Here is a 13,126-nt window from a genome sequence, read left to right as displayed (position 1 = left end):
TGCCATTATCTAAAGCATTGATGAAGATATTGAACAGAATAGGACCCAGAACTGATCCCTTTGGGACCCCACTCATTATGCCCTTCTAGCATGACTGTAACCACTGATAACTACTCTCTGGGAATGGGTTTCCAACCAGTTTTGCACCCACCTTATAGTAGCTCCATCTAGGTTGCATTTCTCTAGTTTGTTTATGGAAAGGTCATGCAAGACAGTATCAAAAGCTTTACTAAAGTCAAGATATACCATGTCTACTGCTTCCCCCTATCCACAAGGTGTGTTACCCTGTCAAAGAAAGTTATCAGGTTGGTTTGACATGATTTGTTTTTGACAAATCCATGCCGACTGTTACTTATCACCTTATTATCTTCTAGATGTTTGCAAATTGATTGCTTAATTATTTGCTCCACTATCTTTCTGGGTACAGAAGTTAAGCTGACTGGTCTGTAATTCCCCGGTTTGTCGTTATTTCCCTTTTTATAGATTGGCACTACATTTGCCCTTTCCAGTCTTCTGGAATCTCTCCCATCTTCCATGACTTTTCAAAGATAATTGCTAATGGCTCAGATATCTCCTCAGTCAGTTCCTTGAGTATTCTAGGATGCATTTCATCAGACCCTGGTGACTTGAAGACATCTAATTTGTCCAAGTAATTTTCCTATTTTAGCCTCTCCTGATCCTACCTCATTTTCACAACCTTCTTGGTGACTGATTCCATATAAGAATGGCTCCAAGCTCTAGACCTTCCTTTTTATGTAGTGAACTGGTGAGAGGCCCAAAACTCTTCTACTGGGATATGCACTGCTGAGAGGCTGATCTGTTTCCTACAGCTGATCTGTTTCCTACAGCTACCCCTGTCCATTTTCTCAGAGTGTCTGAGCACAAGGTTCACAAGTTAGTAAGCACACATATAATTAGATTTATTTTCATTTGCTCTTAATGAAATTCTAGGCACTTTCATGCATTTAAAAGCACAGACTTTGACATCATCCTGCCACTGTCCTACAGCAATTCCACAACTGTCCTTTCTCCAGAAGGGTGAATGTCTGTAAATTGGCAATCTGATAACTATACACCAATATTGTGTAAGTCAAGAGGAAACAAATGAACATGACAATTAAGCACTGTTCTTTATTCCTATTTCCTTCTGGGTGAAGGCATTTTAACTGGCTTCTTACCAGGAACATCTCCTTTCGAACAGTTGTGTCTGTTACTGTAAATGTTACTTGATTCCAATTCAGGCACAGCAAAGACTTGAATCTGGAGAAACCTTCCTGGTGAATCCAAAGAAGTGGGCTGTAGCCCACGAAAGCTTATGCTCTAATAAATTTGTTAGTCTCTAAGGTGCCACAAGTACTCCTGTTCTTCTTCCTGGTGAAAGCTCAGACAAAACCAGTATGTTTCCATGAAAAGTTTCAGTTTCAAGGAACCAGCATTTTCTGACAAACATTTTGTCAAAAAATTCTCAACTAGCACTAAATGTTACAGAAGGCTGACACATGGCAGGGGTCAATATCTTAACCACAGCTGAGGGTCAGACCCATGGGCAAATTGAAACAAAAGCTACTATTAAATTTTTATTTTCCCCCGAAAATCAAAAACACATGAAACATCAACCAAAAATAACATTTATGAAGTAATATAACCAATTAGTAAGAAATACAAATTCAGACATCTAGAAAAGAGGTCAGGGTAGATGACCTTGACGTTGGGAGAGATGAGAGGATTATCAGTAACTACTCTCTATGAATCTCTGTGGTTTTTTGATCACATGTTCATTGCTTCTTAAAACATTTCTTTCTGCAGTGGTTTGTTCAGCTGGTAGTGGATCCTAGTGATTTCACAGCCAGTGACTGGGTGACCAGGTATTTTTCTGTCAGTGCATGAGTATATGGCTAATAAATATCTAATGGCCTCAATAAAAATAAGTCAATGCCCTCCTTGGTTTTGTTTAATTCTGCCCTCAGGACAGATCCTCAGGGATGATTAAGATATGTAACCCCGGTGCTGGAGCACCTCTAATCCCCCAAGAGTTGTGGAGCCCTTTATTCTCCCCTCTTCAGGGTACAATCCATGAAGATACTTAAATGCCTATGTCCTTTTTTTAGGCACCACTGTGACCCACAAAGCTCCCGCTCAGCTGCTGCCTAACTCTGTAGATGTCTAATCACACTCAGCATTTAAGTGTTTGCCTCTGGGCATGCATGCTTCAGCATCACTCTGGGCATCTGAATGCCTGACTCCTGTCTAGCCCTAGAGTGATTTACAGACTGGGGAGGAAGTTGCATGCAAGGGCCCGACCCAGGAACTCTGCCTACTGGGCAGGTGTGTTCACAAAAACAACCAAGTGGGGGAGGGAGCAACAGAAGAGTTCCCTTTAGCCTGGTGGTTTGGGTACTTACACAGGATGTGGGATATCCCTGGTTCAAGTCCCTCCTCTGCCTGATGAGGAAAAGAGATTTGACCAGAGATCTGCTACCTCTCAGGTGACTGCCGGGATTACGGAATATGCTGATATGGGGCTCTCTCAGACTCACCTATTGAAGTCGGTCCACTTTAATAGAATAATTAAAAGTTAGTTGGGCCAATGAGAGTTAGAACAACAGTATAGAGCCCCGTAGGTAGGGCACTCAGCTGAGAGATGGCCAATTCCTGTTCAAATCCCTTCTCTCCCTCAGGAGGAGGAAGAATTGAACTTGAGGTCTTCCATATACTGGGTGAGTACCCTATCCACTAGGCTAAAGATTATAAAGGAGCTCTTCTCTCTACCCCCTCCCCCCAGCTGTTTTGTGTGAACTCACGTGAGGTGACTGATCTGCCAGATTGGACCCCTGGACACGACTTAGGTGGCTGAATACCTATCTTCCTGTGGTTCATGAATTGCAAGCAGATATAGGTGCTTTCCTGCAGCCCAGATTTAGGCACCAAACTCTGAAAATGGGGTACACACTCCTGTCATCAGCTTCTCCCATTAGCTAGCTTAGGCAGTGCTGGCTTTGGAAATCACGCCCTAAGACTCCGCCCCTCTCCCCATTCATTGGATAGGAGCCAAGGTATCTAACTCAGGTTTTGTGAATTGCAGTGTTGTTCGTGTGTGTGTGTGTGAGAGAGAGAGAGAGATGGGGGGGGAGGGTTAGGTGCCTAAAAGTTAAATGTGGCAATGCTCAATATCACAATGCTTAAGTGCCTTTTTGGATCTGATCCCTGCTGACCCCCCTTTCCTCTGCCTTAGCACCTGTGGACTATGGGTTCTTAGCACTCAGTATCTAGTGACCAGGTGCATACACTTGTAACAAACCCTGTGACATCTGGGATATTACAATTCACAGGCCCAGTAAATCAATGGCCAACATTAAGGTAAACATTTTATTCCCGAGTATCAGAGGGGTAGCCGTGTTAGTCTGGATCTGTAACATGCAACAGAGAGTTTAAGACTCTTTAAGACTAACAGATGTATTGGAGCATAAGCTTTTGTGGGCATTCACCCAATTTTATTCCCAGAAAGGATACGGGAAAATTAAAAGAAGGGGAAGGGAATGGGCAAGGGAAACAAAGCTTTTTAAATAAATGAGGCTGCAACTAAGAGAATTTTTCACTTGACCAGAGCTCATGCTACAACAGCTAAATGCCCACTAACTAAAACAATAGTATGAGAAAGTCCCTCCCTCCCAAAAGTTCACCACAGGCCTTATCTGGGTGTTGATGGGAGTGGAGTTGGTTGTGAAATGCTGGTATCCCTTGCTAGAAGGCCAACAGCTCTGCCTTTCAGCTAGATGGAGTCCTTAGTGGCCTTGAACCCTCACCATGTGGCCCCATAGTGCAAAGGAGGTGTACCAAGCTCAGGTGGCTTTCATTTTTCATGAGTGAAGCAGAATCTTAGAGCTCAGTCTCTCTCCATTGCTGAGCTGGGGACTCTGGGTCAGTCTCAGCCCTTCTGACAGGGAGAGCCAAAATGGCTGTCTTACCCTCTACTGCACAAAATCACTCTGAGGCTACTTATTTTCAGTTCCAATCTGACACCCTGCAGCTACCTTTCTTCTTGGTCATAGGATCTCCTCCAGGCTCTGCTAACATGGCCTAGACATGTGCGTGATCTCTGGGGCCTGAAGTTGGTTGCCCAGACATACCAATCAAGTTGCTGGTCCAGCCCCCACAGACTGGCTCGATCATGGGTGAGACAGGCAGTCTCAATTGCAGTTCCAGTCTCTTTTCAGTCCTTCTCTCTGTGGGCGTTGTGTCTAAAGCCCCACACCTGAAAGAGGGTTCAGATAGATGACATTGATGCAGATGGAATTTAGTTGTTACCTTGCTAGCCACTAATTTCTGTTTGAAATTTAGTGTTCTCTCACTTCCAGTGGGGCAACTGTTTGACATTCATGTCACAGAATTTCTTCTGCTCTAGTTTCTGGTTATGTGTTTTTGTATAATTATTTCAGTATTAACTGTCTTTGTTTCAAGATGCTTGTTGGATTTTAGCAGTAAGATTTTTTTTTTTATTCCTCTGGCCTTTTGTCTTTGAACTGGTGATCCCAATAAAGCATTGTGAGCTGTGTTGTGTGATATTCAAACAGCGCTATGTATGATCCTTTGAATCTCATGGTGAGCAAACTGTAGCTTACAATGTATTATACTACTGCTACTCATTGTGTTGTGCAATTTGAGTAGTACTCCATTAATGAGAGGTAATTTTTCCTGTTTAATACAAATAGATTTGCCCTAGCCTAGTCAAGAAGAATCTCATGTGGGTTGAGTGGTTCTCTTACGCACTGTTTCCTGTAACTATTGCAGATTTATTTGTGATGACAGAATTCATGCCTGGCCAGAATAGGAAATCTTGGCTCACCGGAGTACTAAAAAGTGTAACAGGGCTGCACCAGGTCAGAAATGCTAAACTTTTATGCTGCAGACTGTTATGACACAATGTCCTTTTTGCAGAATCCCATGATAATCCGCTATAATCACACTATAGTCCCAATAATTTTTTATGCTTGAAAGTACCTAGGCAGCTTGTTGGCCATTCATTTAGAATTACTCTCTCAAGACGCAGTGAATGGGTCATTTGTGTTTTTTCATTGGAGCTGTAGAGAATTTTTTCCTAGGTGGATAATACTAGACTCATATTTATTTCAAAGTCCTCTTCCTACAGTTCCTTGCTTTCCCAACTTCTGTGCAATGGGGTGAGGTGGGAGGATTCTGTCGCAGGGTGATTTTATCCCATTAAGAGGGAGCAGGGCCATTGCTGTGAGTCATTATCTGACCCTAATTGGGCTTAAAGCAGGGCACCTGAAACCTAGAGGGAAGAGAAATCTGGTGAGCGAGAGCTGCATGGGCTAGTTAGGAAAAAGTGCAGGTGAGAGCTGCCTGGGACAGAAGACTAGGGAGGGAGTAAGGCATGCTCCCCTGGTGAAGATGAACTCCCAGAAGAGAAGCAGGGAAGTTACTGGGAAGAGCAGGGTTGCACTCTAGCAGGAAGGAATGGGGTGGTGTGCTGGTAGAAGGACAAACATGCAGATGAGCCCAGTTGTGGTGGAAGATGCTGAAGCATAGTGGGTGGTATGTTCGTGGACAAGAGAATGTGTGATTTTCAGAACTACATAAACAGGGGATGTTAAATAGACTATGTCCAGGAGCTTCTGTTATGGGCTATTTTGCACAAAGTTTTGGTAATGAACTGGTCCTAAGGAGGGGTATTATTGAGGCAAGAGAGCCTGACATGGGGTTATTTGGGGCCTTGAAGGGGAAACTAGGATGACCAGATGTCCTGATTTTATAGGGACAGTCCCAATTTTTGGGTCTTTTTCGTATATAGGCTCCTATTACCCCCTACTCCTGTCCCGATTGTTCACACTTGCTGTCTGGTCACCCTAGGGGAAACTGAGGTGGGGGCACCTGTTACAGCATGGCCTGCTGCAGCAGGGCAGGGACCACCTTATGATAGACTCCTTACACTCTTTCCACTAACCTACCCATCTGCATAGCAACCAAGCACAATGTCTAAATGGAGTGTGTAAGACTCTAATCCAAAGCCTACTTGTGTCAATGGAAAGACTCCTATTGATATCAATGGGCTTTGGATCAGGCCCTCAGTACTCTGTTGTAACTGGGATTAGAATTGGGATTGTAACTGGGATTAGAAACTCTGTTGATGACAGTGGATTTATGATGGTTTTATGCTAATATGAGTGAGATGAGAATTGGGCCAAAACATGGGAGCAGTTGCCCTGAAGTTAGCAAGACTCTGCTTGTGAGTATGGGTTGCAGGATTGCCCTCTTAGGCCTTGGCTACACCCGGGAATTCACAGCGCTGCCACGACAGTGCTGTGAAGCGCGAGTGTAGTCGCGCTGCCAGCGCTGCGAGAGCGCTCTCGCAGCGTTGTATGTACTCCACCTCTCCGAGGGGAATAGCTTGCAGCACTGCGAGCGAGCGTGCAGCACTGCAGGCTCTGATTACACTGGCGCTTTACAGTGCTGCACTCGGGGGGAGGGGGCGTTTTCACACCCCTGAGCGCAGCAAGTTGCAGCGCTGTACAGCGCCAGTGTAGCCAAGGCCTTAGCTCTTTTGTTTAACTCCCCTCCCACCCACAGAAATGTTATCTACAGTTTTTGAACCCTATATATGGATAAGCTACAATTGTGCATTTATTTTTAAAAACAAAATTCTTTTCATCACCAAAAGCTCTCTGCAGCAGAGTAACTTTGGGGTCTGTGTTTGTACAGTGCGTAGCCACGGGGCAATGCATCATAAATTATAACTGTGCTTCTTAAATCTGAAATTCTGTGGGGCTCAATGAGCTAAAAATCTCTCTCTTTTTTTTTTATACTAAAATGTCATCTGTAGTGCTGGGTTTTCAGTTGAAAATATAATTGGATTTCCCTTGTTACATATATTTCAGTATGAATACACCCTTATGAGGAAATGCTCTTTAGTGCCTTATATTTCACAAATTGATTCAGTTGCAAAAAGGAAGGAGGAGCATTTTAGGAATGAGATCATATATTAGCACAGGATGAAAGTAATAAAGAGAAAGTTGCAGCTAAAATAAGATGGAGCTCAGGAGTTAAATGAGGCTGAACAAATGGATATTTTAAAGGTTACTTTACACTAGAACTGGTTTCGGAAACCTCAGATGATCCTGTGCAAAGGTGAGCTGGAAAGCTTGAGAATCATCACAGTAGCAGGCTGCTGTTCATGCTATCACCTACCCCTCTTTCTCAGTTGTATTGTCTCTGGAATACGGTATTTACAGGGAATAACACAGATGTTCCTAGAACTTGGGCTGACTCCTCTATCTGTGATAATTTATTTTAATAAGTCTAATGGGCCAAAAAAACCCAACCGCTACTTATCATAATAGAGTAAATATTTATACTTGCAGATATGTTGTTTTGGAAGACTGCTATGGATATCAGATGTGCCACTCTGCCACCTGAGTCTCACAAGAACCCTGTGAGGTACTATAGCTAACTGGTATTATACCTATTTTACAGATAGGTAAACTTAGTTTAAGTGATTTGCTGAAAGCCATATAGCAAGTCAGAATTCTGACAGTGTCCCCAGGCCTAACCTGACATGCAAGACACACACTGACAAAACACAATTTTTCAGCTAGACAAAGTAACGCATTTGATTTCCTTGGGAGAAAGATGTTCTTTAAATAGAAAGCATTATTATTGTTAAAGAATAATCATAAAGTGTTTCATGATGGTGTCTCTGCTCTTGCAAATGACATATTAGGGAATGCGCTTTTCAGGAAATTTTCAGTGGTCTGTATACTAGTGGTGAGAATTGGGCCCCAATCTTGCAATGAACTCTGTGCAGATGGCCACCTTGATTTCATGCATAGGTCCCCTACATGAAGCCCCCTGCACAATTGGAGCCTTAGTCTTTTAAACTTTGAAAGAATTTTACTGATGTAGACCTTGAAAATATTTAATAAATGGTTACTTAACTGGGTCTCTTTATGACTCTCTTTCTGCTAGAGTGAAGAGCCCTCTATTATAAGACATCTCTTTCACATATAGGTACTTGTAGACCATGATCAAGTCACCTCTTGGCCTTCTCATGGATAATATAAATAGATTTAGTGAGAGACTAAAGAAGCTCAAAGGCATGTTTTCCAGCCCTCATATTGTTTTTGTAGTTCTTTTCTGAATCTTTTCCAATTTGTCCACATCTTTTCAAAGTGTGGACATCAGAACCGGACAGAGTATTCCAGTAATGGTCCCACTAGTGCTGTGTCCAGAATTAGTGCCACCTTCCTACTCCTTCTTCATATTTCCTTGTTTATATGTCCAAGGATCACATTAGTCCTCCTAGCTACAGCATTGCACTCAGAGCTTATGTTCACTTGGTTATTTATATTGACCCCTAAATTTTTTTCAGTATCACTGCATTCCAGGATGCAGTCCCCTGTCTTGTAAGTACTTCCTTTGTTCTGTAATTATGACCTTACATTTGGCTCTGTTTAAACACACATTGTTTAAATGAGCCGACCTTACAACGTGATCCAGTTTGGTCTATATAACAAACCTGTCCCCATCATTTATTACTCCACCAATTTTTGTGTCATCTGCAAATTTTACTAGTAATAATTTTATATTTTCTTCCAGATAATTGATAAAGGTATTGAATAGCATTGGGCTAAGAACAGAAACACCCCCATTGGATGATATTTTCCTATTTACAATTTCTTTTCGAGATCTATCAGATAACCAGTTTTTAATCCATTTAATGTGGGCTACATAGATTTTTGTGTAAGGTTTCTCAAATGTCATGTGGGACTAAGTCAGTAGCCTTATAGAAGTCGCATGACCTTGGAAGACATGAAAGAAGCATGCTCTTGTGGTTTAAATGAAGCTCTGCCTAGGCTCACCACTCACAGCTGTGCCCTGAATCACAAGGCCAGATTTTTCTCTCATACCAGTTTTGCAGGAATGTAACGCCATTCACTTCAAATCAAGAGTGACTCATCTGAAGTGAATGGAGTTACATTCTCATTAAGGCTATGTCTACACTTACGGAAGTGTGCAGAGTACGTACACTGCACGCCCCCTATCCTGGATATAAATAGCAGTGTAGATGGTGAGGTGAGTAAATACCCTACGGTTCTCGTGTGTATGTACCCAACACTGCTCTCATCATGTGCGAACAGTGCCTCCCCTGACTACACTACTATTTTTATCAGCATAGTGTCCCGGTGCCTCCTTGCTGCCTGAGCCTTTCCCTGCTGCAGAGAAGAGCTGCTTGAGCCTTTAGCTGCTTCCCCTGTCCCCCTGCCTGAGCCTTTCACTGCAGAGTGTAGCTATGCAGCCTGTCTTTCACTGTGGAGTATAGCTACACGTTCTCTGCACGCTGTCGCTGGTGTAGGCAAGGCCTAAGAGGTATCACGTAGTAGGGTAGGATGGCAACATTATTGTATGACAGACAGAGGGGTGGTCCCTGAGATGATATAGTACTTACTCAGCATGCTGTCATTTTCACCTAGTCAGCTGACCAGAGGTTCCTTCAATTGGCTGGAGATAATTGGGAGGAGGGGGGTGGGGAGTAGAAAATCCCTTTACTTTCTGTAAAACTGACAGGGACAACCCTGAAAACAGGGACACTTCCAGCATTCAGGGGTCTGCTTGCCCTATTTATTCACAGAAATTGAGGCTTGTGCTGCTTGTTCACAGTAATGCAGAGTGGAGTGTGATAATAGTGGGCAAGAATCAGTTAATACATTTTCTTTTCAGAGTGGGTGGGAGGAATTGGTATAAAAATGTTTCACAGGTCTGGTTAAAAAAATTGTCAAGGCTGACCTTGCCCGCAGCTCTGGAAACCGAAGTCTTTTTTTCCCCCCGTCCCCCCCCCTTAATCTAGTTGCCAGGTGCAGTGAGTGGAAGCAGCTGCACTTCATGTTTTTCCATATTGCCCTGGCAATGACTTAAGCCTTAACCTACAGCAGAAGGACCCATATCTCTGCTCTGCAGTTGCTCAGCTCAAAGTCTCTTTCAAACACTGGCCTAATCTTTGACAGTTTTTATAGTGCTAGTATGGTATCCTAACATGAGTGATTATCTGAGGTTTTAAACTTATTTTATTTCACATACCACTCCGGCTGGACTCAGTCTGAGGGTCCAGAAGGGAAGAGACACGTCTAATGTACTCAGTTCCAGTGACACATAAAAGGAGTAATTTTCTTGCCTTAAAAAGGATGCTTTCAAAGCCTTTTTCAAATAATTTCTGTAGCACCAGAGGCTTTATATATAAATACATCAGGTAAACTGTTTCCTTACTAAAATTTTCACTTGTGCGTTTTTCTTCTCTTTCACATACTGCCATGTTTTCTTTTGTGTGCTTATTTGAGGCCCTGTGTACAGTGTCTTTTGGGCCCTGTGTACAGTCTCAGCTCAGGGATTTTCTCCATGAGAGTTTGGGGTAGTAGGAAATGTAACTCTGTCACTGCTACCCCTGGCACAGAAGTTTTGGCTGATAGATTGCCTGGTAATGAATCCATCAGCTCTTCCATGTAATCCTCCCTTCAGAGCTTTGGACACAGTATGTGGATGCTCTTCATGAGATCCAAGAGGAGACCTTCACTGTTTCTGCTGTGTCTAGGGCTCATCGTGCCTCAACAAAAGAAGGCAGATTTTCACCACAGGGAAATATGTGCACTTCTCAAACATATAAGAAAAAAGGTGGTAGACCTCTTGGAACTACCAATCTTAAAGTGTTCCCTTGAGTATGTGAGTATACAGAGCTCTAGTGGCAGTGGCTAGTCTGGAATGTGATGCTCTGCTGAGCAAATCTCTAGAAGTTGTGTCCTCTGCTTCGTTAGTACGACTGCATGGGGGCAAAAAAAGGAAACAGGAGGGAGAGAAACATCCGATATGTTAGAAAATTATGCACCTGAGCTGGTCAAAATGATTTGGAAGCTTCAAAATTTCAATGTAAATTTTTCTCACAAAAAATAGTTGCTAGTGTTGGATTAGCTATGGGGTTCACCTTTCACAATGAAAAGGAGTACAAATATTCTGAGTAGTAATATTACAAAAATAAATGTCTCTGTTAATGAGTACTTTGGTAAATGCAGGAATAAAATTCAGTAGCCAAAACTAGACAGACCCTACTTTAATTTAGTTTAGACTCTCATTGTGACAGTTAATGGGGCTTCTTGAAATGCTGAGACTCTGTTCTTGGGTACCCTGGCATAATGCCAATTTTGGATGATCTATGCGTGTGGGAAGAGACAAGTTGGGTTACTTGTTTCTATTCATATATGCTCTTTGCTAGTTACTCAGCAGTTTTAGGAGATATATAGTGAATCCCCAGAGATTCAGAGGATTGATTTGACCTGTTTTTTCTTAATTGACTGCAAACAGTTTGCTATATTTGATATTCAGTATCTGAATCTTGATCTGTGAAGAGTCAGATAAGTCATGGCATTGTTTCTGTACTCAAACTGGGCAAGCTTGAAAACACTTGTAGCCTGTGCCCTCAGAGGTATGAATCTAAAACTTGGTTTCTATGAATTTTCATGCTATAGTTGCTCATCATGTCACTTTGAACTTTGCTCTTTTCAAGTATTCATGCTCAGAAAAATCAGTCTCCTATACTCATGGAAAGCAAACGCACTTGGAGTGTGAATTTAGCTGAAGTTTAATTTAATCTTAAAAAATGGAGTGAATATTTGTGGAAAACTGTTTGCAGTATTTCCCCACTATTAATCCTTGATATTCCTGTTTGTAAACCTGCCCCTTCCTTGCATTCACATCTTTCTGCCACCTTATCCTTAAACATATACATCATTCCTCTAACTCACGCGTGTGCGCACTTCCCACCATACTCCCTCCCCAACCCCCATCACCACAAATAGGCTCTGTAGAGCACCTGGTTACAGTATTGAACTCCCAGGTTTAGTTTCCAAGTATGTCATCTCTGCATCAGATTCAGAAATAAGCCAGCAACTAAGTTAGAGTATGCCAATTGCTTCATGGAGACTTTCCTTTATTTTTATTAATGATTCTTGTTTGTGGCATTCAGCCTAGTATCCTTGTTAACTGGAATCTATGCAGAAAGTCTTGTTGTTTATCACTTTTAATGTGATCCTCACCATAGCTGCTCCAGTGGCTCTACCCAATGTATTCTGTGCAATTTAGGACACTGAGCCAAAGAATTGAGGCTGTTGCCTCAGGCGTGAAATCTGTTTGGGTGGGGGTGAGCACTAACTGTAACTCTTGTTTCCTATAAACATCACTGCAGTTTCAGGATGTGCTGAACCATCTGGCTCACAGGTAACAGTGAAGTGCTTTGATGAATGCTGGAAGCAGAAGAATACCCAATTTCAAATTTGCCATGAGGTTAAGGCAGCCAGGGGTGCCTGAATACAATCTGACACAGGTGTGGCAGCACATCAGGGCAGACTATTGGAGGCTGGGTGATATTTGGAGGGATGTAGCACGCTATTGTATTCACATTGCTCGTAGGAGCTGTATGTTAGATATGCAAAGAGTGACTTGCATCTGAGACCAGATTAGCATAGTTATTTTATCTGCTTGACCATTTGGCTGAGACTCCATTTAGGTTTACCTGGTTTAGCTGCTGTCTAATGACTGTGAGGGCCCCAGCTTGAGTCTTAGTTAGTGGGCAGGATGCCCACACAGTGAGCTCCATTAATCAGATTCATCCACCTCTGTTTCTGCCATTTGGCAAGCACAGCTGGCAATAAGAGCAGCATTTCTGTTCAGGAGGAGAAATTCTGAAGCAAAAGAACAGGGATGGGCCTAAACCACAACATTCAGATCCAGATCTGAGTTGTCCCGAGTTTAGAATGCTTAGACCCAGCTCAGACTCATGTCTAGTAAAGAGTGACTTCCATTACAGATGACCAGAGAGTGGTTCAGCAAGGAAATCCTCCCCTTTTCGCTCATCTTGTAAAACTGTGCTGGTGATGAGCTGTACTAATATTTAGAACGCACACACAGTATGTCCTGCCACTAAATGGGGGACTCTGCTAATTGGATAAGTCTGGACCAGCACCTGGCCACCAGTTATAGACAAAACTGTAGGCAATTTAGTCTTGCCCAGGAGTCAGGTGCTTTTTGATTTAGTGCCAATCTTGAAACTGAATGTGGACTCAGACCAGCT

At 42.7% G+C, this 13,126-nt stretch overlaps 1 long non-coding RNA gene across 8 annotated transcripts in view; it reads left to right on the top strand.

Annotated features, from left to right (window-relative positions):
• The window catches only part of LOC122174105 (uncharacterized), a 167,431-nt gene that overhangs the window by 38,530 nt on the left and 115,775 nt on the right, over positions 1-13,126 (top strand). For 7 of the 8 annotated variants that reach the window (XR_010588853.1, XR_010588852.1, XR_010588846.1 and 4 more), the window contains one exon: positions 7,377-7,452. The exons of the other annotated variant lie outside the window; for it this stretch is intronic. This is a non-coding gene — a long non-coding RNA (uncharacterized LOC122174105). The remainder of the gene's footprint in view (positions 1-7,376; positions 7,453-13,126) is intronic. 8 annotated transcript variants of the gene reach the window in all.

The sequence above is a fragment of the Chrysemys picta genome, chromosome 6 (assembly GCF_011386835.1).
Source record: "Chrysemys picta bellii isolate R12L10 chromosome 6, ASM1138683v2, whole genome shotgun sequence".
Lineage (NCBI taxonomy): Eukaryota > Metazoa > Chordata > Testudines > Emydidae > Chrysemys > Chrysemys picta.
This window is presented reverse-complemented; position numbering and strand designations above follow the sequence as displayed.